The following is a 27,210-nucleotide window of genomic DNA, read 5'->3' as shown; positions in this document are numbered from 1 at the left end:
TTGTTATAGCTTATTTCCAGTTTAGTTCTGAGAGAGGATGGGAGGCTGGTTAGTAATGGGGCACCATAGACAAGAGAAGGAAGTAGCTAGGTGGAGGCAAGTACTTGTTTTGTAGAGAAGGAGAGAAAAGTTTATGTCTACAAATAACTCCAAGTCTTTCGCATGTCTTGCTGATGTTATTGTGCAAGTGTAGGTCAGATTTTATGTTTTCATCAATTATGAAACCTAGCAGCTTAGTGTGGGTAACTATTTTGATTTTTGTGTTGTTCAGGGAAAATATGTTGAATCTGGATTTGTTGATGGGAGTGTTTTTCTTTGGAGTGAATATTATAAGCTTGCTTTTGTTGGGGTTTAAAGACAGGTAGTTACTGTGGAGCCATATCTCTATGGAGGTAAATGCAGATTGAGTGATTTGTTTTTAACTGTGTTGAACTTTTGGCAGAGCAGATTTTAATAAAGACATCTGCATATTGAACAAGAAACCCTTGTTGAAATGATAAGTGGAGGTAGTTGATGATAATATTAAACACAAAAGGTCCTAATATGGAGCCTTGGGAGATGTCAGTGGGGTTGTGAAGATATGGGGATCTGGGGTGTTGCCATTTTACAGCATGTTCTCTGTCTGATAGGTAGCTTTTGAACCAGTTGAGAGATGAAGTAGATAGTCCCATATTAGTAAGCTGGGAAAGAAGTAACACAGCAGTGGGCACCATTGGTGGTTATAGACACAAACACTTTTTCCTGCAAATTTTCTCTTAGTACTCTGCTGGTACTCCAACATTGAGTTCTCATGATTGCCCCACACTGACAGGTAATACATTCAGTGAACCTGCTGAGGTACCCACACAAATCCTACCCACTAGTCCTTCACATTTTTTGTCCACTTCTCCGGTCCTCTACTTTACCTGTACCTTCCTGTCCTCTCCCTGTTTTCTGACTACTCAACTTACCTAGCATTATGGATGGACAATTTTCCACAGTTTGTCCAGTCAGCCTTGTCGACATCGGCATCCTGAGGCAATATAGCAGTTGTCTCATGTACACTGAAAACCCACTTCTTCTAATCCACACAAATTCATCAAGTGAGAGATACATCTATATCAAGAACCTAGAATCCAGGCTCTCTCACTCACCAATCAGTCCATCTGATACTAAGCAGGTTGTCAGTATTCACACCTCACTGCCTGCACCTAGTAAACCAACAACACATAAACCTACATATGTGGAAGTCCTTACAAGAAGTATCCTAAACATCAGACACCTCCCAAACACAAACACAATTCACATAATACATTCTCTGCAGAACATAGTACACATAATATATCACACACCAGTGTCTCAACAGTCAAGCCCCTAAGGAATAAATATCAAACAAACATTTTGGCCATAGGTGACTCAATTGTTAGACACACAGATGTCCCTCTCACCAGGTTTTATAAGGGAAATGTCACAGTCAGCTGTCTGGCAGGTGACAGGATCCACCACATCACACACACATTCAAGTCTCTCAACAACAGGCACTGTTATGACTCTGTCATAGTCCATGTTGGTGTGAATGACTTGAGATGTACCTCACTGGACTATATGAAGAGAGACATGACTGAGCTCTCAGATTATGTGTCTCAGGCAGGTATGTCCCTAGCCTTAAGCAGCATTTTACCTTTGCCTAGGGTGATACCTCAATACAAAAAAAAATGATTGACTTCAACAATTGTCTTAGTTTCTGGTGTCATTTAAAGGGGATCCAGTATTTGTCAGCCTGTGGTGACATGGTCGACAGATCTTGATACTTTGCCAGAGATAGTCTTCATCTGTCACCCCTGGGATTTTGGTTACTGGCTTAGGCTCTTGCCATCCCCATATTGCCTTTTTTAGACAATGTCCCAAGAACAAAATTACAGACATAAAAATACCCTCTAAAACAACCTCAAGGTTATGCTGCTAAATGCTAGGAGTCTAAACTGGAAACTGGACTCACTGGAAGCAGTCCTCACTCTGGAAGATGCTGACATTTGTGAAATTACTGAGACATGGCTTAAGGCTGAGGAGAGCATCCCAGCTATACTGAAAGCATGAGAACTAAAAGAGGTGGTGTATCTATATTCATTAAAGATAAATACACCTCTATTTTGGCTAAGCAGCATGATTCCCTTGAATTACTTCAGATGCAATCGACTGTAGGTAAGACCCCTGTTCAGGTCATTGCCAGCAATAGGAACCCCCTCTATGAATCAGGACATCCACTCAGCCTACTTGGATCTACTTGAGTCAATCAAAATACAACCAACACCCTGGTTTGGGGTGACTTTAATTACCCATCCATAGACTGAGTAAATTATATGTGTTCTAATTCACTTGCCCAAAGGTTTGTGGACTTCGTTTACTCCAATGCCCTGGACCAGCTGGTTGACAAACCTACAAGGGGCTCAAACATCCTGGACCTGGTGCTCACCAACATGGGAGACTGCTGCACCACCCCCAGTGTGTGGCCATCCCTGGTGAGATCTGACCACAAATAAGAAGTAACTATAACACAACCCCCCCCAGCAACAACTAGACTAAAAAACTTCTCCAAGGCCAATTACAACCTTTTATGTGATGGAATAAATAGCTTCCTAGCCCCTCCCCCACTGATGGAACAGACAACTATGCTGAGTTATACACCAATGCTATATACAATCACCTGTACAATTGTATTGACTCTGCTACACCTGATAGAAATAAATCAAGATCTTCAAGGAAAAACAAACCTGCCTGGTAGTCAACTGTCATTAATAGGCTACACAATAGGAGAAAGAAATTTCTGACTAAGAGCAGAAAGGAACAGTCTTACAACTGGAAACACTCCATTCTCAACTTAAACAAGCAAATAAGACTCTTATTGAAGTCCTCCAAAGCTAACTATTAATCCAAATTAGCTTCCATAACTAAGGATAACCACAAGGCATTCTTTAGTTACATCCATAACCTCAAAGATAAGGCCCAGATTTGCTCTAAACTCGTAGTTAATGGTACCACATATATAGAACCTGTGGACATAGCAAACCTGCTGGCTGACAGGTTCAGTGAAAACTTCACTCCACTGTCCCTGCCACATATAGCCCAAAGCATCCCAAACACCTGTCCCCTACCTAGTATCTTTGAGGAGTAGGTCTTATATACCCTCTCCAAGGTCAAAAACATAGCCTTTGTGGGACTAGACAACATCCCGGGCTGTGTTCTACATGGCTTAATACAAGAACTAGCATCACCCCTGAGCATGGTTTTCAATCACAGTCTAATTACTGGCTTGATCTCAGTTTAATAGAAAACAGCTACCCTCATCCCTTTGTACAAGAAGGATGCATCCACAGGCCCCAAGAACTATAGACTCATTAGCCTGACCAGTCTTATCTGCATGGCCATAGAAAGAATCATCATGGACCTTATTAACAAAGATACAGGAAATCTGAAAATGCTCAACCCCACCCAGCTTGGCTTTGTCAAGGGGAGATTATGCTTGTTAAACTTGGTGGACTTCTTCAAGACAGTCACCAAAGCCCAAACAAGGACAAATCTGTGCATACAGCCTACCTAGACTTAGTCAAAGCATTCAACACAATTCCCCACTCAGGCATCATTGATAAACTCACCCAACTGGGTATCAACCCAGATATTGTCAGGTGGGTTAAAACTGGCTCACTGATAGAACTCATATGGTCAAAACTGGGGACTCCACCTTCTCCAGCAGACAAGTAACCAGTGATGTTCCACAGGAATCGGTTGTGGGACACATACTGTTTGGAATTTACTTCTCTGAAGTGCAGGCTAAAACTAAAGGGCTGTGGCTGAAAAAAAGTTGCTGATGATTGTAAACTGGGAGCAATCATTGAAACCCCTAGTGATGTCAACATCCTGCAAGAAGGTCTTACGCAGACTAATGCCTGGTGCCAAAGTCATGGTCTTAAACTTAATGGAAAAAAATGCTTTATCATCCCCTTCAGCAAAGGTGATGTTCCTGCAAACTACCACATCAACAGCAATACCCTAACCACACAGTCAGTGGTGAGAGATCTGGACATACAGGTTGACAGCAACCTTAACTTTGATCACCATGTCTCCACAGTGGTAAGAAGGGCATTGATACAATGCTCCCTTTGGTATGTTCCTTTCCAAACACCTGCAGCAATTGGAAATACCAGAAAGTCTCCTTACAAATAAAATTCAGGGTCTACAAGATCTGTCTTGTAGGACAGACTGAAATCATTGTCACTTTTTTGTGTGTCATACAGACTGCTCAGAGGCAACCTGTGCCTTGCATATAGAGCAATCTATGACCCAGCTTTGATGGAAATGCTGCACATTCGCAAGTCAAATGGCACACACGTCACTCACTTAAAGGACTTTAATCTGGTATTTGACATCAACAGAACTTGCTGGGGTGACAGATTTGTCTCACAGTGCTTGCCCCACCTTTGCAACAAGCTTCCTGTTCGTGTTAAACAAAGCCCCTCATTGGCCCTATTTAAACACAGTTTGGACAATTATATGGGTAACCAGAAATACACCCTGGGGGCTCCACTGTGTCCCTCTTAGACATGGGCTATATGTACTGATTTTAGTGTCTGCTTGAATCAGCCACCCTTGGGAACATGGGTTTAACTTGGCTAGGCTTATAAAGGGCATGGGACTATTCATCTTGTAACTTCTGATCATCCTATCATCCTATATACCTAGAAATAGAGTTGAGACAATCTTTCCAGAGTTGCAGGCTTTATTGACTAAGTCCATAAAGGATATCAGGGCAGTTGAAGTACTATGACCAGGTCTAAATCTATGTCCTGCATGAGTTGTGTGTGTGCACATTTTTCTAAGACTTTGGAGATGGGGGATAGAGCAGCTACAGGGAGGAAGCTGGAAATATCAGTTGATGTACCCCCTTTGTGGAGATGTAGGATGAATGCTTTTTTCAGGAGTTTGGCAACATAGGATTCTTGGATGGAACTATTTATGAGTATGCTAATAGGATAGGCAATAGCTTCTGCAGTGATTTTTAGGTATTCTCTGGGTAAACCATCTGCTGAGTTTGAGATGGGTTTTAGTTTCAGAAGTGGTCTTTTTATGGTTGTTGTTGGGACAGCAGTGAGTTTGAATTCAGGCATGGAATTTGATTTAGCTAAGTGTGTGTGGGTAGACAAGGGAGGCTTGGAGTATAAGTGAGTAGAGAGAGTAGTTTGACCTAGTGTGTTTGTAGTACAGAGTGGAGACTGGGGCTGTGTATGTTGGGAGAGAGGAGTATAGCTTGGGAAAATAGTTGTGGGCAAAAGGTGAGAGAATTTAATTGCAATGTTAGCTATAGTGTCTATGAAGTAGAAATTGAAGATGCTTGTTATTTGATCACGTGTTTTTTCAGGATAGGGGAAAGGGTTATTTTTTGTGCCAGGGTTTAGGGGAGCATTAATGGTGGACCGGAATTGCTTAGGGTTATGTTTGTGTGTTTTTTATTTTGAAGCTCTGAATAGTATTCTTTCTTGTCTATGGATACAAGTTTTTTTTAACCTAATTACAACGTTGTTTGAATTTTAATAAATCTGAGTTGTTCATGTGTTTTTGCAATAGCTTCCAGGTTTTATCTCTGGTTATCATAAGTTTCTTAGTAGATGTTGTTAACTATGGAGCATGATTAGTTCTTATTCTTTTAGTTTTGGGGGGGGGGTGCAAAGATGTCTAATATTTTTAGAAAGGTAGTGTTGAAATAGAGCAGGGAATTATCTAGGGAGAGAGTTTTTAGGTTGTTCCAATTAATGCTTTTCAGGATGTTGTTGAATGTGTAGGGGTTGAAGTTGGATAGCTTCCTGACATGTTTGATGTGTTGTTTTTTTGTGAAAGGGTCTGTATTTTGAGTAACATAGGCAGGAAGGTGATAACTTACAGAGTTCAAGAGGGTACCGGCTGATGAAATTTTGTTGCATCTGAGACTAGGATTCAGTCTAAGAAAGTTCCTTCTTTGGTTTTGCTATTATATCTAGTAGGGGTGGAGATTAGTTGGGTGAAATGGAACAAGTTAATATTGGTGGATGGAGTTTCTGAACTAATGTTTGACTAGCTGATATTTACATCTCTGAGTATTATAGTTTTGTTTTTTTATGGTTTGGAAAGTCCAAGATAAAATTTCTTCTGGAATTGGTATGTTACTACAAGGGGGGAGGGATATATAGGACTATGATACAAGGATTTTTAGAGTTATTTATTTTCAGGAAAGAGACCAGAATTTCAGTGTTAGAGAATTGTGGGATGTGACCAGTAAATGGGAGTAAGTTAAAAGCATTTGGAAATATGATGGCAATACCGCCTCCTTTTTTGTTAGTTCTGTCTGCCCTTATTATGCTGTAGTTGGGAGGGAGAAATTCAGAGTCACTTATATTAAGTTTTAACCAGGTCTTGGTGATAGGTAAATGTCAGTTTTGTTATAAGTTCACCAGGCATGCAGGTCAGAGATTTTTGTGGCTACTTTGTAAGTTTATGGTGGTCATGTGTACTGTTTTAAAGCAATTGGTGGAATTTGTTACAATAGTTGGATTGGTGATAATGGGACTGGGGTTAGGATTGATGTCCCCGCATTGGACTAAAAACAAGAAAATGGATGCAAGAGGTTATGAAAGGGATGTCAGTTTTGAGCTGTTAAAATGCAGTAGAAGGGATAGGGTATAGCTAGGATAGGGAGTAGATCAGTTTGTGGGGAGGATGTGTATTTTGGAGTAGAGTAGAACAGTTATATAATAGAGACTGGGATGTATTTCTGAGTAGCTTTCAGATGGGGTATATGTGAAGGTAGTTTCAGATGTGAGTTTAGTGAATATTAATCTGGAATTGAATGATGAGAGTTGTAACAGAAGGGTTAGTAGTAATATGGTATGGGATAAGAAGTGTATTTATGTAATGGAGGGGGCCATGGTGGTAGGTGGGGCTGATGCTAATTGGAAGGAAGTAATATACAGGAAGTGAGTACATTTTATTGGTTTGTTTGTGGTATGAGGTGTGTCTAAGGCATATAGATTTAGGGTAAATTGTGATGGGTGGGAATAGGGGTAGAATAGGAAAGCAGAGTGAGCCTGAGCAGAGCAAAGGTGAACAGAGTGCAGCTAGCCCAAGTTCAAACATAAGAGAGGATATTAAAAAAACTCTTAATGCTGGGCTGGAAAAAGTGAGGGTAGACTAATGCAATTGTAGTGATTTTTACTTTCATTATTGTTTTCCATTTGCTTCGTGCAAACAAATACCCTGAGCTACATAACAAAAAAGAGAAAGGAGAAAAGTGTGTGGGGGGCACGGTGATGTTCTGCAGCTGCTACTGGTAGTAAACTGCAAATTAATAGAGCAGATCAACAGTGCAATAATGGTCAAACAGCTAGTACAACTTGTGGATAATTGTAGGGAACTGCAAGGGCGACACTTGAGGGATGTTCCACTTTCATTTAGGAGAGCAGTGAAAACCTTGTGATGGGATGTAGAAGAAAGGAAGAAAACAAGAGTTAAGCTTGATGGATGAGAAGGAGGAAAAAGTGATTAGGAAGGTCTAAACTAAAGATTAAAAAAAATAAGAAACTGGAAACTCCTGTTTATGGATATAAATAGCAAGATATAAGCAGTGAAAATGATTTTAGTCCCTTTTGTTTTATATACAGGATAGGCAAATTTTTATCAACCAGAGGAGAAATTGGGGTCAATAATTAAGAGAGTGTTGAAGGAATTTATCTTGGCGGGGAAGAGGGCAGGGGTCAACAGGGACAACAGAACAAGGCAGTTTGAGATGATCTGACTTAATTGGATATTTTAGAGCTACAATGTTTGAACAATTACCAGTCAAGCACAAGCACAAACTTCAAAAACCAAAGCTTGCTGTGGTATCAGGAATGGCACAAGCTCAATTGAGGCAGACGATAGTTTTATTCTATAAAAATGTTAAGCACTTTTGTTCCTATTAGGTGAACATCTGTTCTTTTATAAAGAGACAGTGGGATTATTTGATGTAGATCCTTAAGGAGAATAACAATGGCTGTACAGAATATTATGTTCATAAAGTAGCAGAAAGTATTCTAAGAACAAAGCAAACATGAGAATGGAGAAATGAGTTTTTGCTGATAAGGATGACTACATTTAGGGATAGAGAAAATAGACAGGAGAAGCTGGAATTTACTGGAGAAAACTGGTAAAGGAGCCAAATTATTGGGAGCAAATAAATAGAGACAGAAATGTAATAGAATGGGAAGAAGCCAAGAAGACATTTGGACTACAAGCTGGAGACATCCTTTCCTGTCAGGAATTGATATCAGAGTATAGGCAAAGAGAAAGGGATGGCGGATGCTAAGTGAAAGACCTGCTCTGATAAAGGTTTTAGTTGAATCTAGAACAGAACTTGCGTTTAAAAAGAGATAACTAGTTGGACATATAAAATACTATAAAATGCTACACAATCGCTATAGGAATCAATCAGAAGAGGTTACAAAAGATTAGGAAGAAAGATTGGATACGCAGTTCACAAGGAAACAATGGGAGAACATATGTGTGTCTCAAGTATGTAGTTCTATAGGATTTAGGACTTTTGTTTGGCAGTGTTTGCAGAGGTGTTTTTATTCCCCAAGCAGACTCCAAAGAATTTTTCCTCATGCAAATGGTAAATGTTAGAGTGTGATGACTAAGAAAGAGATAAGCGGGAACATATGTTCTGGGAGTGTAGTGAAATGGCAGACTTCAAAAAAAAATTCCTACAGAGTTCTCTGTCAAACATATTGGTTGAGAAATTGAGGGTAACAGAGAAAATGATTTTTTGAGCTTGTATACAACATCTGAATTGCCTAGACATAGTAAGGCCTTGCTAAGTTTACTTCTAGTGGCTGCTAGAAAATCAATTACTAGAAAATAGAAATCAAAGTATAAACCAACTGTATTTGAAGTACTGAATAATGCAACAGAGATGAAAGAACTGATAGTGAGAGCATTAGAAAAGGAAATAAATTGCACAGAAAAAATATGTGTGAATTGTGGGCACAGTACATCAGAATAATATTTTGGAGGAGTGAGATTTAAGGGAAGGCAGGAATTAAGCAATTTATGTGATGCTGGAATGATGATAGTTATGCAACAAGAAAACATATATCATGTATAATGTTTGTAACTAGGAATATGTTAATATGTTTTTTTTAATACATTAACCTATGGCTTAAGTGATAATTTAATGAAGGTGTTTAAAAAAATGATACTGATATGAATAAATAGTTTGTGAGGATAACAAAAATGAATATTTTGTCTTGAAATTCCTGCTACCCTAAATCACTGAGCTGCAATTCAACCAATTACATTTTACAGGAAACGTGTTTCCAATTATTTGTTTTTTTTTTAATTTGTGATTAGATAAAAAGGCAATTAGATGAAATAAACCCTAACACACATACACACCCGTAGTTAGATAGATAAATAGATAGTTAGAAAGATAGACAGATAGATAGACAGACAGACAGATAGATAGATAGATAGATAGATAGATAGATAGATAGATAGATAGATAGAGAGATAGATAAAATGTTTAGAAGTTTGAATCCAGTTCTGCGTAGTCAGAATGAAATCAATAATTTTACTGTTACATTGCCAGAGGATTACCGATTGGATGAAGTCTCCTTTCCAGCACCGTGACATAAGTTTTCAAAGGAAGGCTGTAAATAATGGTCACTCTATAAACAGAACACACATTCTCATCCCACATTTAAAAACTGAGGACTGCTACTATAATTTGGCATTCTAGAGATACAGTTTTGAATTTCTATGCAACACTGAAAAGACACATTAAGCAAGGAATCCAAGATTGCCAACCGTATTTAGTATTTATGGTCAAATCTCAATAACACCCATTGCCTTGTCATAGTAAAACTATTTAATCAATACAGTGGCCTTGTTTACAGAAGTGCTTTTGACACATCCTCTTCATTAGTGGACATGTTCACTCGAGTACCGAGTTCCACGAGGTGTTTCTTCCATCTCCTTTAAGTGTTTCTATTTAAGGTTAACATTTATGCATTCCTGCTGACAGCATTTTTCCTGCTTCTTCAACTTAGTTAGGAAATGGTTTTCCACTATCTCTTTATGGTAATAAAAATGTAATTATCTGTCTCTTTTTACTCTTACAAGAGACTTCATATTGATAACAACATACTTCTCAGAAATTACAAATACTCAGGGAACAATGAAATATGAAACAACAAAAGCAGTCTTAGCCAAATCCAGTTGAAATAAGTTTAAATATTTTTAACTTTTTAAAATGCTAATTGTCGACCATCCCTCTCTAACATAGATGACAAGCAGGTGGGGTAGTTTGTTTAGATGCTTTATTACATAGAAACACATCAGGGTGGATAGCAGCATCATTAAATACAAATGTATTGATTAACAGACAGAGTTTACAGACATACATGCTTACATCTCAACAGCTTACTACAAAATGGCAGTCAGGTTTGCATGTGGGCAGTATTTATACACTTGTGTAAGGCCTTGGATAGCTTCTTACAGATACATATACACACACATTGATCTACATCCTCCCTCCTAAAAAGATTGCCCTTAGTAAAGAAAAAAACATTGGAGTTAGACATGCATTATTATAGACATTAGAAACAAACACAATGTTCATGTCCAAGTTGCCATGTATCTATAACATGGTCAGGAGATATGACAGAATCTGGTAACATAACAATCTGGACTGGGCTTAGCAACAGAGACAGTCTTCAGTGAACAACTCGTATCAGGAACTTCTGGATTGATCACAGGAATGGGAATATTCTCGGGAACTTCCTTTGGAACTGGAACACTGGACCACTCACTCTGAGATAAAGAGTCTTTCTCACAGGCTATGTGTCATGGTATGGACTTGGACAATGGCATCAAATGTTTCGAATTATGCCTAAACTCTACTCCTTGTGATTCCACAATGTACGATCTCAATTCTGGGCAAATATTCTTCACAACTCCAATTCGATCAGAACCTTTAGATGTTTGCATCCTTACCACTTCTCTTTCTCATAATGGATTGAGCAGTTTGCTGGTCTTATTGGAATTCTGGATTAAACGCTTCTTCAACACATTGGTTTTCACTGACCTGTTGTTCTTAACACATGAAAGCAACAATCGACTACTGATTGATAATGTGGTTCTGGTTTGTCTCAACAGAAGTATCTGGGCAGGGGAACTAAGATGTTTATCATGAGGAATATTTCTGAGATTCAAGAGATTCAGGAAAACATCACTATTGTCTCATTTTGACTTCTCAAGTAACTGTTTGCACTTTGAGCTGCGGTTCTGCCAAACCATTTGACTACAGATACTACTCATGACACGAGTAAAGTCCCACTCTTCAGCAAATCTTTTGATCTGTTAGCTTGTACTCTGCATGCCATTGTCAAAAATAACTTTGTGTAGACTACCATGGACTACAAAATGATGCTTCATCTTAGTAATGACAGTACTGGATGCTAGGTTAGAAAAAAGGTCAATCTAAAACCAATCGGAATAAGAGTCTGCTAACACCAAGTAATGTTGACCATTCCACTCGAAAATGTCAGTGGCTACTGTCGACCAAGGTAGTTCAAGAATATGGTTTAGCTGAAGTGGTTCATCTGTTGATGTGGCTTAGTACCTTTACACAGAGGACAGGATAAAATTACTCTTTTGATATCATGTGACATAGAAGGCCAAAATACTAGTCTTCTCCCCCTTCTTTTGGTAGAGTCTGCTCCTAGGTTACCACAGTGTAAGAAAGTAATGTATTCTTGTTGCAAGGACTTTGGAACAATCAATTTCGGATCTTTCATAATGATACCATTGTCAGATAAAATCTCATCTGTGTATGGAAAATAAGGTTGCACTTCTTGGGGTAAAGTAGATTGCTTTGACAGCCATCCTTGTTGAACGAAGGGGTTGAGCTTCTGTAAAACTGGACCTATGGCTGTGTGATCTCTCAACTCATCAAGATGTGTGGAAGAAAAAATTCTCAATTCCATGACTTTAAAATCAAGGTTCTTATTCTCATGCTTTTCAGTGGTGTTTCTGGGCAATCTGGATAATGTATCAGCAAGATGAAGATGTTTTCCTTTCTTGTAGAGAAGAGTAAAATTATATTTTTGCAATCTCAATATCATACATTGCAATCTGGCTGGAGCTGTATGGACATGCTTTCAAGATAGTGATTAGAGGCTGGTGGTCTGTTTTGATCTGGATAGGTCCACCATAAACAAAATCATAAAACTTTATACATGCAAACACAATTGCCAGAAGCTATTTCTCGAGCTGAGCATACTGCATTTCAGTTTGGGTAAGAGTTATGGATGCATAGGCAGCAGGTTGACCCTCCTGAAGAATTAATGCACCAAGACCAAATTTTGAAACATCACATGAAAGAACAAATGGCTTGTGATTAGTATGTGAGAGTTGGTGGACTAGCAATTCTCTTTTTTAGGACATCAAATGCTCTCTGGTGCTATTCTAACCAAGACCATGATACATCTTTACATGTCAGCTCTCTTATTGGTGCTGCTAGTTGGCTCAAGTCTGGAATGCACTTGCCTAGGTAGTTAACCATGCCAAAAAAAATTGCAGGGCTTGAACATTGTCTAGAGCTGGTGTCTTGAGAATGGCTGTTTGCTTAAAAGGGTTTGGTCATAGGCCTGAACTGGTAAATAAATGATGAACATAAGTAACTTCATGTAGGCTGAATTTAATTTTCTGTGGATTGAGCTTAAGATTCACTTGTGCTTTTTCCAGAACTTTTCTGAGGTTTATGTCATGCTCAGCTTCACCATTACCTCTGACTAGTATGTCATCTACTATAATAGCACAAGAATACCCAGAAAAAATTTGCTCCATTGTACATTGAAAGAGTTCACTTGCAGAATTTTTCCCAAATGGCATTTTCAAAAATCTGTACCTGCCAAATGGAGTACTGAACACAGCTAGCAAGGAGGACTTTATGTCAAGCTGAATTTGCCAAAATGAACTCTTTGCATCTAAAACAGAAAAAAAACAGTGGCATTTGGCATCAGGCCACAACTTCTTCAACTGTGCCCATTGAATGATGAGGTCTTTTTAGTGCTTTGTTCAAATCTCGTGGATCAATACATATTCTGATGTCATCAGAGCTTTTCTTATGAGCTATGACCATGGAAGATACACATTCAGTAGGTTCATCAACTGGACAATTTACACCTTGTCACACCATTTTATCTACCTCAGCCTTGACTCAGTCCTGGATGGCTATTGAAACTCTTTGAGCTGACCTGATACCTGGACTGACATCTGGGTCAAACTTCATGGAATACACAGCTGGAAGCTTCCCTAGTTTATCTTCGAAAAGATCAGCATAGGTAGAAAAAATATACTGGGCGAGATTAGAGTAGTGGTCTTTTAAGCTAACATGATGGACTTCCTTGTTAACTGAAAGCAGTCCCAATTTCAAACTATCTCTGAGCCCTAATAATGACTGGACACATCTTTTGACCCCATAAAATAACAAGTTGTAACATCTCCCAGCAGTCTAACATGAAAGCACTACTGAGTCTTCAGTTTGAATTTCTTCATCTCCATAAGCAGCAAGCTTCATACTCTTTGCCAAATCCAGCCTTTCATCATAATACAAATGTTTCTGCTGACATAACATTGCACTTGGAACCTATGTCAACTTTAAACTCTATGGGTTTTCCATTTATCCAAACAGTACAAAATACTTCATTCTTTGCCATTAAATCTACTGCCTTGACTGTTTCAAAAAGCACTGACACAGCATCAACATAAAGACTAGAGTCAAAGCTTTTAATTGATCAACTTGTTTCTTAAAATGTTCCCATTTAATGAAAGAATGTGGGCCATTTGATTTACAAAATCTTTTGAAGTGATTCCAGTTATTGTATTTGTGCCACTGCTGACCAAAAGCTAAACATTTTTCCCTTTTAGATTAATAATTTCCACCACAATTATGACAGTTTGCAACTGGATGGGGCCCATGCTTTGAGTATGCTGACTAACTTATATGCTTCACTGAGACTGAGCAGTCCCTAGAATTTCCTTTTTGGATGTCTATGTTCAGAGATTGGAAAGTGGCCTATTGAACACAGGAGTGTATAGAAAGGAGTGTCAATGCAATTCCTATCTCCATACACGCAGTATGCATCCAGGTTACATCTTTGGTAATATTGTGAGGGGTCAGGTATATAGGACGTCACGGTATAATCCCAGTCAAGATGGTTTTGAGACAGATGTTAGAGGTTTATGTGAGAGGTTTAAGAGCAGGGAATATCAAACATCTGATATGGAGAGAGGATTGGCAGACCTCATTAATTTGATGGAACAAGCTGCTGCACCCTTTTTCTCTGAGAATGTAGTGGACCATGATGGTACCTCCCAGAATGTTCTGGCAGGGAGTAGAAACCATGGTTTCAGAGTGCCCTTATATTATACTAAGGATGTAGGCAGGTTGAAGGATGTGATTAGATCACACTGAGGTGTGTTAACACTGGACCCGAATGTGAGGGAAATTGTGGGTGCTGCCCAATGTTTTGTCTATAAGAATAGATTGAATCTAAAGAAATTGCTGTGTTATCCTGTTATGGATGGTGGAGGCGGTAGGGTTGCTGGTACTGTACCCTGTGGTAGTTGCAACTATTGTTGTTCCATAGACACTGATGTCCATTTCTATCACCCTGTCTATGGCACTAACCATGAAGTTAGAGTTCATGCAAACTATGAATCTACACATGTTGTTTATTTGGCCTCCTGTGGAGCCTGTGCTGTGTTTTTTGTAGGCAAGACAGACAGGAGGCTGAGGGACAGAATAAGGGAACATCTCTGCCAGATCATGATTCATTCCACTGTCAATGCTTTGTCCAAACATGTGTTGTCTAATGATTCCACACATCTTTTTCGTTTTAAAGTACTAGATCTTACACACACTAGTTTTAGGGGGGGGGAGTGAAGGGTAGAACTGAGAGTATTGAATCTAAATGGATTGTTAGACTTAGAGCAGATGTTTTTCCTGGACTGAATGAGAAAGTACCATTGAGACCTTTCCTGAAGTCCAGCAGATTGAAGCGATATGTATGACTGGGCTTTTTATATATATTATGAGACATTTTTATGAGAGCATTTTTATGAGAGGATTTATTGTTAGTGTTGTGCAATTAGTATGAATTTATGCAGTTTTTTTTGTTTTTATACATCTCTATTCATGTTTTACGAGTGGTATAGGTGTTTTTATTTTAGTATGATTATGTACTTTACAGTAAGCACTTCATTTATGTTGTATACCATGATAGTTGTACCGTGCCTTTAATGGTTTATCAGTTTTTGGCGCCTTTTTTTGCCATATCAGGGTGTACGGGGGGGGGGTTCTTTTGGTCTGAAGAAGCCAATCTAGGTGAAAGCGATTGCCACGTCTCCTGTTTGCATCACAATAAATTCGAATTTTAAAGTTCATGAAGCAGCGTTTTTTTCAACTTTGTTTCCTGCATTTTGGTTATGTGCTTGGACTGAGTTTGGCACAGGTAGCATTAGTCCTGTGGGGAGTGATATTTCTTGGACTTATACAAACATTTTTGCACACATCTGATAACTCAGATATCTTTAATTAATAAAAAAAAGTGCTCAGTGGAAAAATGTGGTCATTTTTCTTATTTTATTAATTTTTTATACAATTTGTACTTTTTTTCAAACATTTTCCATAGCAATTTAAAGATTTTTATCATATCAGACATTTCAGATTATTTAAACATCGTTTAGAGAGTTATGCATGCCTTGTTTCATATTTTGTGAATAAGAAATCACTTGAGCACGTTTTAAAATCTGAAATTCTTTTCTGACCTGTTTTGCAAATTATACATCCAGTAGGGATGAGCCATTCCACTATATTCCTTCAATGCCAACTGGGTGGCTCTCAGACTCAAATTGAAGAAACTGGAGCTCTTTCTGGCAACAAGTCATTTTGGCTATGCTTCCTTTGACACCATGCCCTTTTAGATATGCCTCTTCTGACACCATGTCACTTATCACTCACTAACATAGATGACAAGCAGGTGGGCTAGTTCATTTAGATACTTCATTACATAGAAACACATCAGGATGGATAGTGGCATCATAAAATATAAACAAACTGATTGATAGACCTTACAGATGTACATACTTGCATCTCAACAGCTTACTGCAAACTGGCAATCAGGCTTGGGTGTGCACAGTATTTATACACTTGTGCAAAACCTTGGATAGCTTTTTAAAGGTATATATACACAGATTTATCTACACTAATGTTATTAAAATTTCACTTTGTGTAACCACAATGTCATGTGTTTCATAAACAGAAGTTAAGAAGTCCAGCACTGGAAAAATTCAAGAGATGAATCATGACATCCATGTTGACAACATTTAACAAAGGACTATGAGCATATGCTCAGGTTATACTCAGGTTAATACTTATTCTAACAGCTTTTGAAACTAAGTTGGATGATAATGCAGTTCTCTGGAGACTTGACATACTTGCAGCAACAAAGGTTTGACTTTATACTACCCAGTTTTATATGAAAAGCATGATTGATGAGAAACTAGTTTTACAGTTGTTTAGTCATTTACTCAAACCCAATCCTTTATTACCTCAAGGACTTTAGCTTAGCAATTGGAAATTCATATTCTTTCCTCTGGTAATGCTGTCAGTATCTTAACCATGTACCTGACTTTAAAAAATAGTTTTTCACTTGCTTTTCAGAATACCATCAGAGTATACCATATATTAAAAAGGTTATGCTAGTCACACAACAATATGATTACGCTAAATAGACCTTTAGTATACAATGTTGTGGGAAAATAATATGCTATGCATTCTCTTATTACAAGAAAATAAATATTTAAAGTTTTGTTTGGATGCTGCTAAGAAAAATAAATGCAAAACAGATTTGTAAGGATTATTAGGAAATCTAAAAGCATTGATAATTACTGTACAGTGTAGGCACTTTTAAAAATGTATATAACAGTAGCAGTCAATGATAAAGGTGATAAGAGCTACAGAGCAGAATCAAAAGCAAAATAAAAATAACATGAAATTAAGCTGTAAAATAACTGCAATAATCATTCAGGAAAGGAAAGCAAAATCACCTTATAACTGTCGTGATTGCATCTCAGAACTTTAAAAAATAAATGGTCTCTCAGCAGCAACACTTTAGGGGTGATTTATATGCAAATGTTCCCATTATATGTCTGTGGAAGCAGGTGCAGCAATTGTCTGCAAAGTGATACTTGGAGAAATTGAAAAGTGTAAATAATGGTACAATCCCTAAAATGAATAGCAGTCAGAGGTTGTTATGAATCTTTCAGTATATAATGAATATAAACATTACAAATTATTTTTGAACAAGAGATTTATAACAATGTATTAAAATAATCAGAAATCATCAAAGTACAAAGAATGAGATTTATGCAGCCTAGTGAATTCTCAAAGAACATGTGTTACTGCAATGTAGTTTCTGTGTTCTTACTGATATAATGCTGTTTTTATTAAATTCATAGTAAACAAGCAATCAAGAAAATGTAGTGAGCAAATTAATCACAATTACTATGCTGCATGTTGTAGATGAAATCTTCAGGTTTTCATGAACTTTGCTATACCTAAATAAAGTGAAACACACACACACACACACACACACACACACACACACACACACACACACACACACACACACACATGTACATGCCTGTACACACACACATTCACACACACACACACACACACACACACACACACACACACACACACACTTGAATAGTCTATCTAATCCATAATAGAATCCCAAGACTTGCCTATATCACTGTACACTTGTTACCTAAGAGGCAGGAAAAGCTAATAAACTCTTTGCAAATAGACATGCATAAATGTGTAATATTCAGACTGAGTTACATCAAATGAGATGCATTATGATCAACCTACTGTGCGCAAAAGATTTTGCTGCCACACACAAAAAGTATTCATCCTGTTTTGATGAACTAGCAGCTCAACCATTAACACAATCAATACCACACTCAGTTTTAGTATTAATCAGTCATAGGCAAAACGTAGCGAAGTGGAAAAAGCATATGAGAACAGCATGATCTTGACAATGCAAGTTTATAGCTTGGTTTCTGGTGAAATGCACTTCTCAACTGGAACATAAATAAATTCAGTTACTTAATTGGATATTGATCTAAATAAATATCATCCTCCCACTGTGACTAAGAAATGTCTGATTAGACTAAAAATATGACAAAACTAACCAAAGTAAATATGTATCTGAAAATTCTTTAAAGATTTCAAACTTCCTTCCCAAAGTAAACGGACTGCTCCTAAGTAAAAAAAAAATAGGTATCAGAAAAAGAATTCAGACATATGAATCATGCAATATTTTTTGCAGATTGGTTTTATTTATAAATTTGATTTAAGTTTTGAAACTTCAAGTTCAGTTTTATTTATTTCACAATATACCTTAATTCTATGAGCTATTGACTAAGATAATAATTAGCCCTTTCTGTTTGACCTCACTTATATAAAAATATGCTTTGCTGTATTCTGTTGTATCGAGGTACATGGATTTTAACTGCTGCGATCATGAAGTATGAGTGTGCATGGCTTCATGTTTTAGCAGTGGCTATTTTTAGTGATGACTGGTAGTAGTAAATGATAACGTGCTTAACTGACGTGCTTTTTATCAAAGAATCGTTGATGATCTATTTAACTGATTTGCCTTTTATTTAAGTCACTCTTTCTTTGTCTGCTCACATTATAAAATACTAGACTGAACCAAAATAAAGACTATTGGTGACTTTAATAAAGCCGCCATGTTTTTTTACTATGTAGGCATCGCTCTGCGCTGCTTACATGGCTGCAAACATTTTTAGATTCAGTAAGGGCTCCTGAGCTGCTCGCATGCAGGCGACAGCACTGAAACTTCCATGACATGTAAGTCACTTCATAAGCAGGATAATCTCATGCAAATGGGTCAGAGTAAGTGATCCAGCAAGCAGATAGGCATCTCTTCATGCCCCGTGCCAGTGTATGTAGTGTACACGGAAAAATTCCATGTACATGAGTGTAGACAAAAGGGGTTGTAAAAATCTAGATATCTGCACAGAAATGTCATAACACATACACATATGACCAAAATTATCATCCTGCATGCCGGAAAAAATGAAAAGAAATAAGTTAAATTACTTTTTTTTTTTAATTATCTGGGTATGTTTGCATGGTGCACCACAGTATGCAAACATGCGTTACAGAAAAAAAAAATTGCAAAAAAACAAATTAGTAAGTATGTGAAAGAAATGTATTACATGACTGTACTAGGAGTCCCTACTATGGTGCATTGGTGCTGCTGCTAATGTGGTTAGGCAATAAATGTGTAGTTTCCAGACTGCGAGCTCAGACACCTATGCAAATGAGGTGGAGGTACAGAATAGCAGAAAGGAGTAATCATGTTCACATATCCCTTCTATGTAGGCATAGCCCCATGTTGCTGTTTACAAAGGAGGCAACTGACACCTGGGGGAGTGCGTCTACTGTCTTTTAAGCTCATGTCAGCTTAGGTGCATGTGCTTGCATGGCACAGTGTCTGGCTAAGTGTGTTCCCTACAGGGGTCATGTCTACTAACTTCTAAGATTTATTTACCTTCACCGCGCATGTTTGTGTGACCCACAATTAACTCTGACCCTTGTTTAACTTAAAATAGGGCCATTAAATGATGTTAATTATATTGTAGGTGAGTGCAATGCATCATAGTTACTCAAACACACACTCTGGACTTACAGCAGAGGTCTATGAAGTATGCATACACCCTATATTTTGATTTTCCCATGTACTGTGCACCATTGGAGTACAGATTTGGGAATTTTAACTGAGAGAATGCTAGGGGCTGCTGCAAGTTTGCTGCACCTGTATGTGCTAGATGCTGAAGTCAATGCTGCTGATGGCAGTAGGCCTAGACAGTGAAGGAGAAGAGTGTTCAGGCCCAGGGTAACATTCCAAATGCTACATGAGCTGAAGATTGTAGTGCACTACAGGGTGGACAGGGACATACTACAAGAACTCACTAAGCTCTGCTGCCCTCAACTCAGACCTAGAGTGAACAGAGGGGGACCCATCCCAGTGGAAACATAGGTACGTGTAGCCCTTAGGATACTAGCTACAGGTACTTTCCAAAGACCAACTGGGGACATAATGCGGGTCTCACAGGCATCAGCATCCAGGGTACTCCACCGGTTCCTGGATATCATGCTACCACATGCCAGTAAGCACATTTCTTTTCCCCTCACCGCTGAGGTGAGGGCCAGCAATATACAACATTTCTACCATGTAGCACATTACTCTGAAGTACTGGGTGCCATAGAGTGCACTCTTGTACACATCAAGGCACTACCCAGTGAGGAGTGTAGAATCTACGTAAACCGCAAGGGGTACCACTCCATCAACTTCCAGGTTATGTGCAATGCCCAGGGGATTATCATGAATGTGTGTGCTGGCAGCCCTGGCAGTTATCACAACTCCCATATCTGGCATGCACCACAGCTGTACCAGATGTTTGCTGGGGTTACATCCCACATGGCCATTTACTGGGGTATGCTGGTTATGCCCTTGAACCGTGGATGATGACAACCATCAGAAATGCACACCCACCCACCGAAGAATGCCATAATGAGGCACATACACAAACTATGAACATCATAGAGCACGTATGTGGGCTTCTGAAGTCATGGTTCCAGTGCCTCAATATACCTGGTGGAGCTCTACAGTACTCTTGAGCCACATGTGCACATATGTTCACAGGATGTGCTATGCTACATAATATGATCCTGTGGAAACAGCTGCAGCAGGATCAAAAAAGGGAAGGGATGCACGTCCACCCCACCACTGCCTAGGTCACCACAGTCACAGGAGAACTCAGAGGAGTAACCCCCTGATGATGCCCCAGTAGGCAGACATAGGTGTGCCCAGTATGCCCTAGCTTTGGCTAAGAGACAATGCATAGCACATTCACTGACAACCTAGGGTCCAAGGGACTGACACCTTACTCCTACTCACATACATATAGCAAAATTGATGCCAGGATACCCACACAACTTGTACATATCCATGCATTGGCTATGTACTGCTTGCATCAGAGTCAGCCCTGAACTACAGTTCTGTCAACTGCTGCATTTGCAAGGTCAGTCCCTAACCTTCACACTACTTGTAAAGATTACTATAATATGCTATTGTATGCATGGATCTGCTGCAGTTATGTAAGGAAATATAGTGGGCTATTTGGACACAAGTAACATCCACAATGGACTAGAATTATCCAGTCCAATAGTATGTGTTCCTTGATATTCACTAGACCTCAGTGGGACAAGCCCGGTCAACAGATGTAAAATAAATAATAATAAAATAAAAATAAATATAAATGATAACGTGCTTAACTGACGTGCTTTTTATCAAAGAATCGTTGATGATCTATTTAACTGATTTGCCTTTTATTTAAGTCACTCTTTCTTTGTCTGCTCACATTATAAAGTACTAGACTGAACCAAAATAAAGACTATTGGTGACTTTAATAAAGCCGCCATGTTTTTTTACTATGTAGGCATCGCTCTGCGCTGCTTACATGGCTGCAAACATTTTTAGATTCAGTAAGGGCTCCTGAGCTGCTCGCATGCAGGCGACAGCACTGAAACTTCCATGGCATGCAAGTCACTTCATAAGCAGGATAATCTCATGCAAATGGGTCAGAGTAAGTGATCCAGCAAGCAGATAGGCATCTCTTCATGCCCCGTGCCAGTGTATGTAGTGTACATGGAAAAATTCCATGTACATGAGTGTAGACAAAAGGGGTTGTAAAAATCTAGATATCTGCACAGAAATGTCATAACACATACACATATGACCAAAATTATCATCCTGCATGCCGGAAAAAATGAAAAGAAATAAGTTAAATTACTTTTTTTTTTAATTATCTGGGTATGTTTGCATGGTGCACCACAGTATGCAAACATGCTTTACAGAAAAAAAAATTGCAAAAAAACAAATTAGTAAGTATGTGAAAAAAATGTATTACATGACTGTACTAGGAGTCCCTACTATGGTGCATTGGTGCTGCTGCTAATGTGGTTAAGCAATAAATGTGTAGTTTCCAGACTGCGAGCTCGGACACCTATGCAAATGAGGTGGAGGTACAGAATAGCAGAAAGGAGTAATCATGTTCACATATCCCTTCTATGTAGGCATAGCCCCATGTTGCTGTTTACAAAGGAGGCAACTGACACCTGGGGGAGTACGTCTACTGTCTTTTAAGCTCATGTCAGCTTAGGTGCATGTGCTTGCATGGCACAGTGTCTGGCTAAGTGTGTTCCCTACAGGGGTCATGTCTACTAACTTCTAAGATTTATTTACCTTCACCGCGCATGTTTGTGTGACCCACAATTAACTCTGACCCTTGTTTAACTTAAAATAGGGCAATTAAATTATGTTAATTATATTGTAGGTGAGTGCAATGCATCATAGTTACTCAAACACACACACTCTGGACTTACAGCAGAGGTCTATGAAGTATGCATACACCCTATATTTTGATTTTCCCCCGTACTGTGCACCATTGGAGTACAGATTTGGGAATTTTAACTGAGAGAATGCTAGGGGCTGCTGCAAGTTTGCTGCACCTGTATGTGCTAGATGCTGAAGTCAATGCTGCTGATGGCAGTAGGCCTAGACAGTGAAGGAGAAGAGTGTTCAGGCCCAGGGTAACATTCCAAATGCTACATGAGCTGAAGATTGTAGTGCACTACAGGGTGGACAGGGACATACTACAAGAACTCACTAAGCTCTGCTGCCCTCAACTCAGACCTAGAGTGAACAGAGGGGGACACATCCCAGTGGAATCATAGGTACGTGTAGCCCTTAGGATACTAGCTACAGGTACTTTCCAAAAACCAACTGGGGACATAATGCGGGTCTCACAGGCATCAGCATCCAGGGTACTCCACCGGTTCCTGGATATCATGCTACCACATGCCAGTAAGCACATTTCTTTTCCCCTCACCGCTGAGGTGAGGGCCAGCAATATACAACACTTCTACCATGTAGCACATTACTCTGAAGTACTGGGTGCCATAGAGTGCACTCTTGTACACATCAAGGCACTACCCAGTGAGGAGTGTAGAATCTACGTAAACCGCAAGGCGTACCACTCCATCAACTTCCAGGTTATGTGCAATGCCCAGGGGATTATCATGAATGTGTGTGCTGGCAGCCCTGACAGTTATCACAACTCCCATATCTGGCATGCACCACAGCTGTACCAGATGTTTGCTGGGGTTACATCCCACATGGCCATTTACTGGGGTATGCTGGTTATGCCCTTGAACCGTGGATGATGACAGCCATCAGAAATGCACACCCACCCACCGAAGAATGCCATAATGAGGCACATACACAAACTATGAACATCATAGAGCACGTATGTGGGCTTCTGAAGTCATGGTTCCAGTGCCTCAATATACCTGGTGGAGCTCTACAGTAGTCTTGAGCCACATGTGCACATATGTTCACAGGATGTGCTATGCTACATAATATGATCCTGTGGAAACAGCTGCAGCAGGATCAGAAAAGGGAAGGGATGCACGTCCACCCCACCACTGCCTAGGTCACCACAGTCACAGGAGAACTCAGAGGAGTAACCCCCTGATGATGCCCCAGTAGGCAGACATAGGTGTGCCCAGTATGCCCTGGCTTTGGCTAAGAGACAATGCATAGCACATTCACTGACAACCTAGGGTCCAAGGGACTGACACCTTACTCCTACTCACATACATATAGCAAAATTGATGCCAGGATACCCACACAACTTGTACATATCCATGCATTGGCTATGTACTGCTTGCATCAGAGTCAGCCCTGAACTACAGTTCTGTCAACTGCTGCATTTGCAAGGTCAGTCCCTAACCTTCACACTACTTGTAAAGATTACTCTAATATGCTATTGTATGCATGGATCTGCTGCAGTTATGCAAGGAAATATAGTGGGTTATTTGGACACAAGTAACATCCACAATGGACTAGAATTATCCAGTCCAATAGTATGTGTTCCTTGATATTCACTAGACCTCAGTGGGACAAGCCCGGTCAACAGATGTAAAATAAATAATAATAAAATAAAAATAAATATGTACTACATCAGTAAAGGGAGATGTTAAACATTGGGGTCACATGATAGATGGACTACTGTATATCCCAGCGAACATGTGCTGTTGTTCCCCCACACCAAACACAGCAGTTGTCCCATATAACTGTTTTAACAGTACTTCAACAATGGTATATCAGCAGTCCAGGCAAACATAGAGCAGTAACATAGAAACTGTTCACACGTGGTATATCTCACTAACACAGAAATAACAACATACATATATATGCTGATGGTGTGATGAATGACTATTCTTCAGCAAGCAGCTTGTGTGACTAAGTGGACTAGGGAATTTAGCATGGGTGATGCCGTTGATGGCTCAGATCCTGAAAAATCCACATCTTTGGCATGTGAGGTATTATTAATATGGTGTTTTCACAGACCGTCAGCCTGTGTGTGGTGTAACATTATGAACCTCTGTCACATAGTAATTACATCAGACAGCTGGAGAATCCCATGGATGTTTTGAGTGAAGTGTAGTACAAACGAAACAGGGACAAATGTCAGTGCCTGTAACTCACAAAATCCTGGACAGAAGTGCAGGTATATGTGGCCTAGAGTCACTTTATAACTAGTGACAGTCTCACTGGGCATGCCCATACACTTAGTTACACTGAGTGGAGCCCTGTTGCCCCTTGATCAAAATGACCTGTTATGTATACATATGTCTATACATACATACATACATACATATATGTATACATATCCATCTATTACTATCTCTGTCTCACACACATAGTATATCTAGCAATATGTATATTCAAAAAGATATAAACCCATTCCCCATATTATCTACCTAACACATATACATATCATATACATACACAGCTACATGTATATATACATCCCTGTTATATACAGAAATATGTGTGTGGATGGATGTATTGACCTACATATCCTAATACTGGTGAGTAAAGCTGCTCTATCACACATCTATAATGTTGCTCAGAGGATCCAAAGTAAGGGCTCAGCTGTACATAATGCACTTACTTACAGACCCCTGTACCTGCTGGATGTCAGTACATAGAAGCAACAGTGACCAGTTGGTGTAATCTATAATGTTGTCTATGCACACATGGACAGGGCACATTGTTCCTGCCCACAGGCTTGCCCATCCAAATGCAAACAGACACATCTGGACATACTGGTAACTGTACACACATAGCTAGGATAATAAAGGTTATCTCAATGCTAGGATACTACATGCAGATAACAGTACAATGCAATATCACTCTGCATGCCACATATGCTATTCAACCAAGCCTAGTTTGTGTAATTCACAAGTAGTTTGGCTGCAATCACATATAAAACAGACATGAGCCATGATGTGAGTGATAAGTATCTATAATGTGTAAGACTAGAGAGGCAGGGGTTCTAATTTCACTACAGGCCACTTGGTGCATTTGTGTGTGTATCCCCCTGCCAAATAACTGAGAAATCCTCACTGGCTATCAAACTGCAATGCTTACGCACTTTTTGGCCCTCTAAGTTGCTGTTGGCTTCCAATCTGCCCTCTTCTACAAAGCCTGATGATGTCATCTACCTTAAGAGTACTACCTGCTATAACTGTATCTGACTTAAGCCATGACACATGTGATATTAATACTGTGATCTGTAGTGTTTAAAACTGGATAGGTAGGGGTTCTAATCTCATTGCAGGCCACTTGGTGCATGCGTGCTAAGGTCCATATGGCATAAATATGATAACCTCAGTAACATTTTGCAAAGATGTAATGTTTTGCAGAATTTGTGTTGTAGCAGGTGATGTGGCCCTCAAAAATGTCTGACCATAAGTTGGCCTGCTGATGTCATCAAGCATAATATGCCTGAAATTGACAGTACTATCAGACATGAGGTGTGTTGCATCCATCACGTACTCTGATCTGTAGTGTGTACCATTGCATAGGTAAGTGATCTAATCTACATACAACCAACTTGCACTATGTGTGTGCCATGCAGTAATTGGAAGTGGTGCTATCTTCAATATAGCCATGTTTGTGTGTGTGGCTGTTAGTGGATTTTATACCAGCTGATGAAACCATAGGTTGTTTGAACTTCACTAGTATAATGGCCATACAGCTATCACAATCATAGACAGCTGTATACCCTTATTTACATGATCAGCACATATTTCCTACTCCAAGAAGGACACAAGCAGAAGCCCTGTGGTGAAATGAGAGTCGGCCAGACAATTATACAGATGGCATGTGCTGAGGTGCACTGAGGTGCTCTGCTTGCCATTAGCAAAGGTTCTGTTTCAAAGGTGGGTTAAAGTCTGCTAGACAAATCCCTCCCACCAAGGTGTATTATTAATGTCACATACTAGGTTAATTTCCTTAGAGTGATTAATGCATCTACTATGCCACCTACAGATATGCAGCATTTACAATAAAGCAATATCACACATTGCCCCATATGCAAGGCAGAGATCACCTCTGAGTAGTCTATATGACACAGGCTACAGTGACACTCAGTTCAGACGATCCCCATTGAACACATACTGAGGACATGAAATTCCCTTGTGAGGGACCATACTGGTTTGTGCAAGTACCAGTTCTGCTCCATTTACTCCATTACCAAATGGCCATTGCACTCAGATATTGGCATGCTCATGGGAGAGCACATGGAGGTTATGACTCTGTCAAGTATGGGTGATTATGCCCTCAGCTATGACACATGATTCTCATCATACCACTGGGGAGACATGGTGATCTCAGGCTCATTAGGTGTAAACCTATGTAGACAGGTCTGTGTGCCCAGTTCTTTCACCCCTGAATATGTACATCACTTGTCACAAATGATGTTCTACTGACCATTTACATAGATGTTACTGATGCAAATGATACTACATATATATATTTGCATGGAGATTATGGTCATTACCATGTCAACAGGCATTTGTTCATCACTACCATCTCGTAGTATAGTGACATAACTCACAGAGTCCATGAGTCCTCAAACTTTGCAGGTATC

The sequence above is a fragment of the Protopterus annectens genome, chromosome 4.part1 (genome assembly GCF_019279795.1).
Source record: "Protopterus annectens isolate FY-2018-M chromosome 4.part1, PAN1.0, whole genome shotgun sequence".
NCBI classification, from domain to species: domain Eukaryota; kingdom Metazoa; phylum Chordata; order Ceratodontiformes; family Protopteridae; genus Protopterus; species Protopterus annectens.
This window is presented reverse-complemented; position numbering follows the sequence as displayed.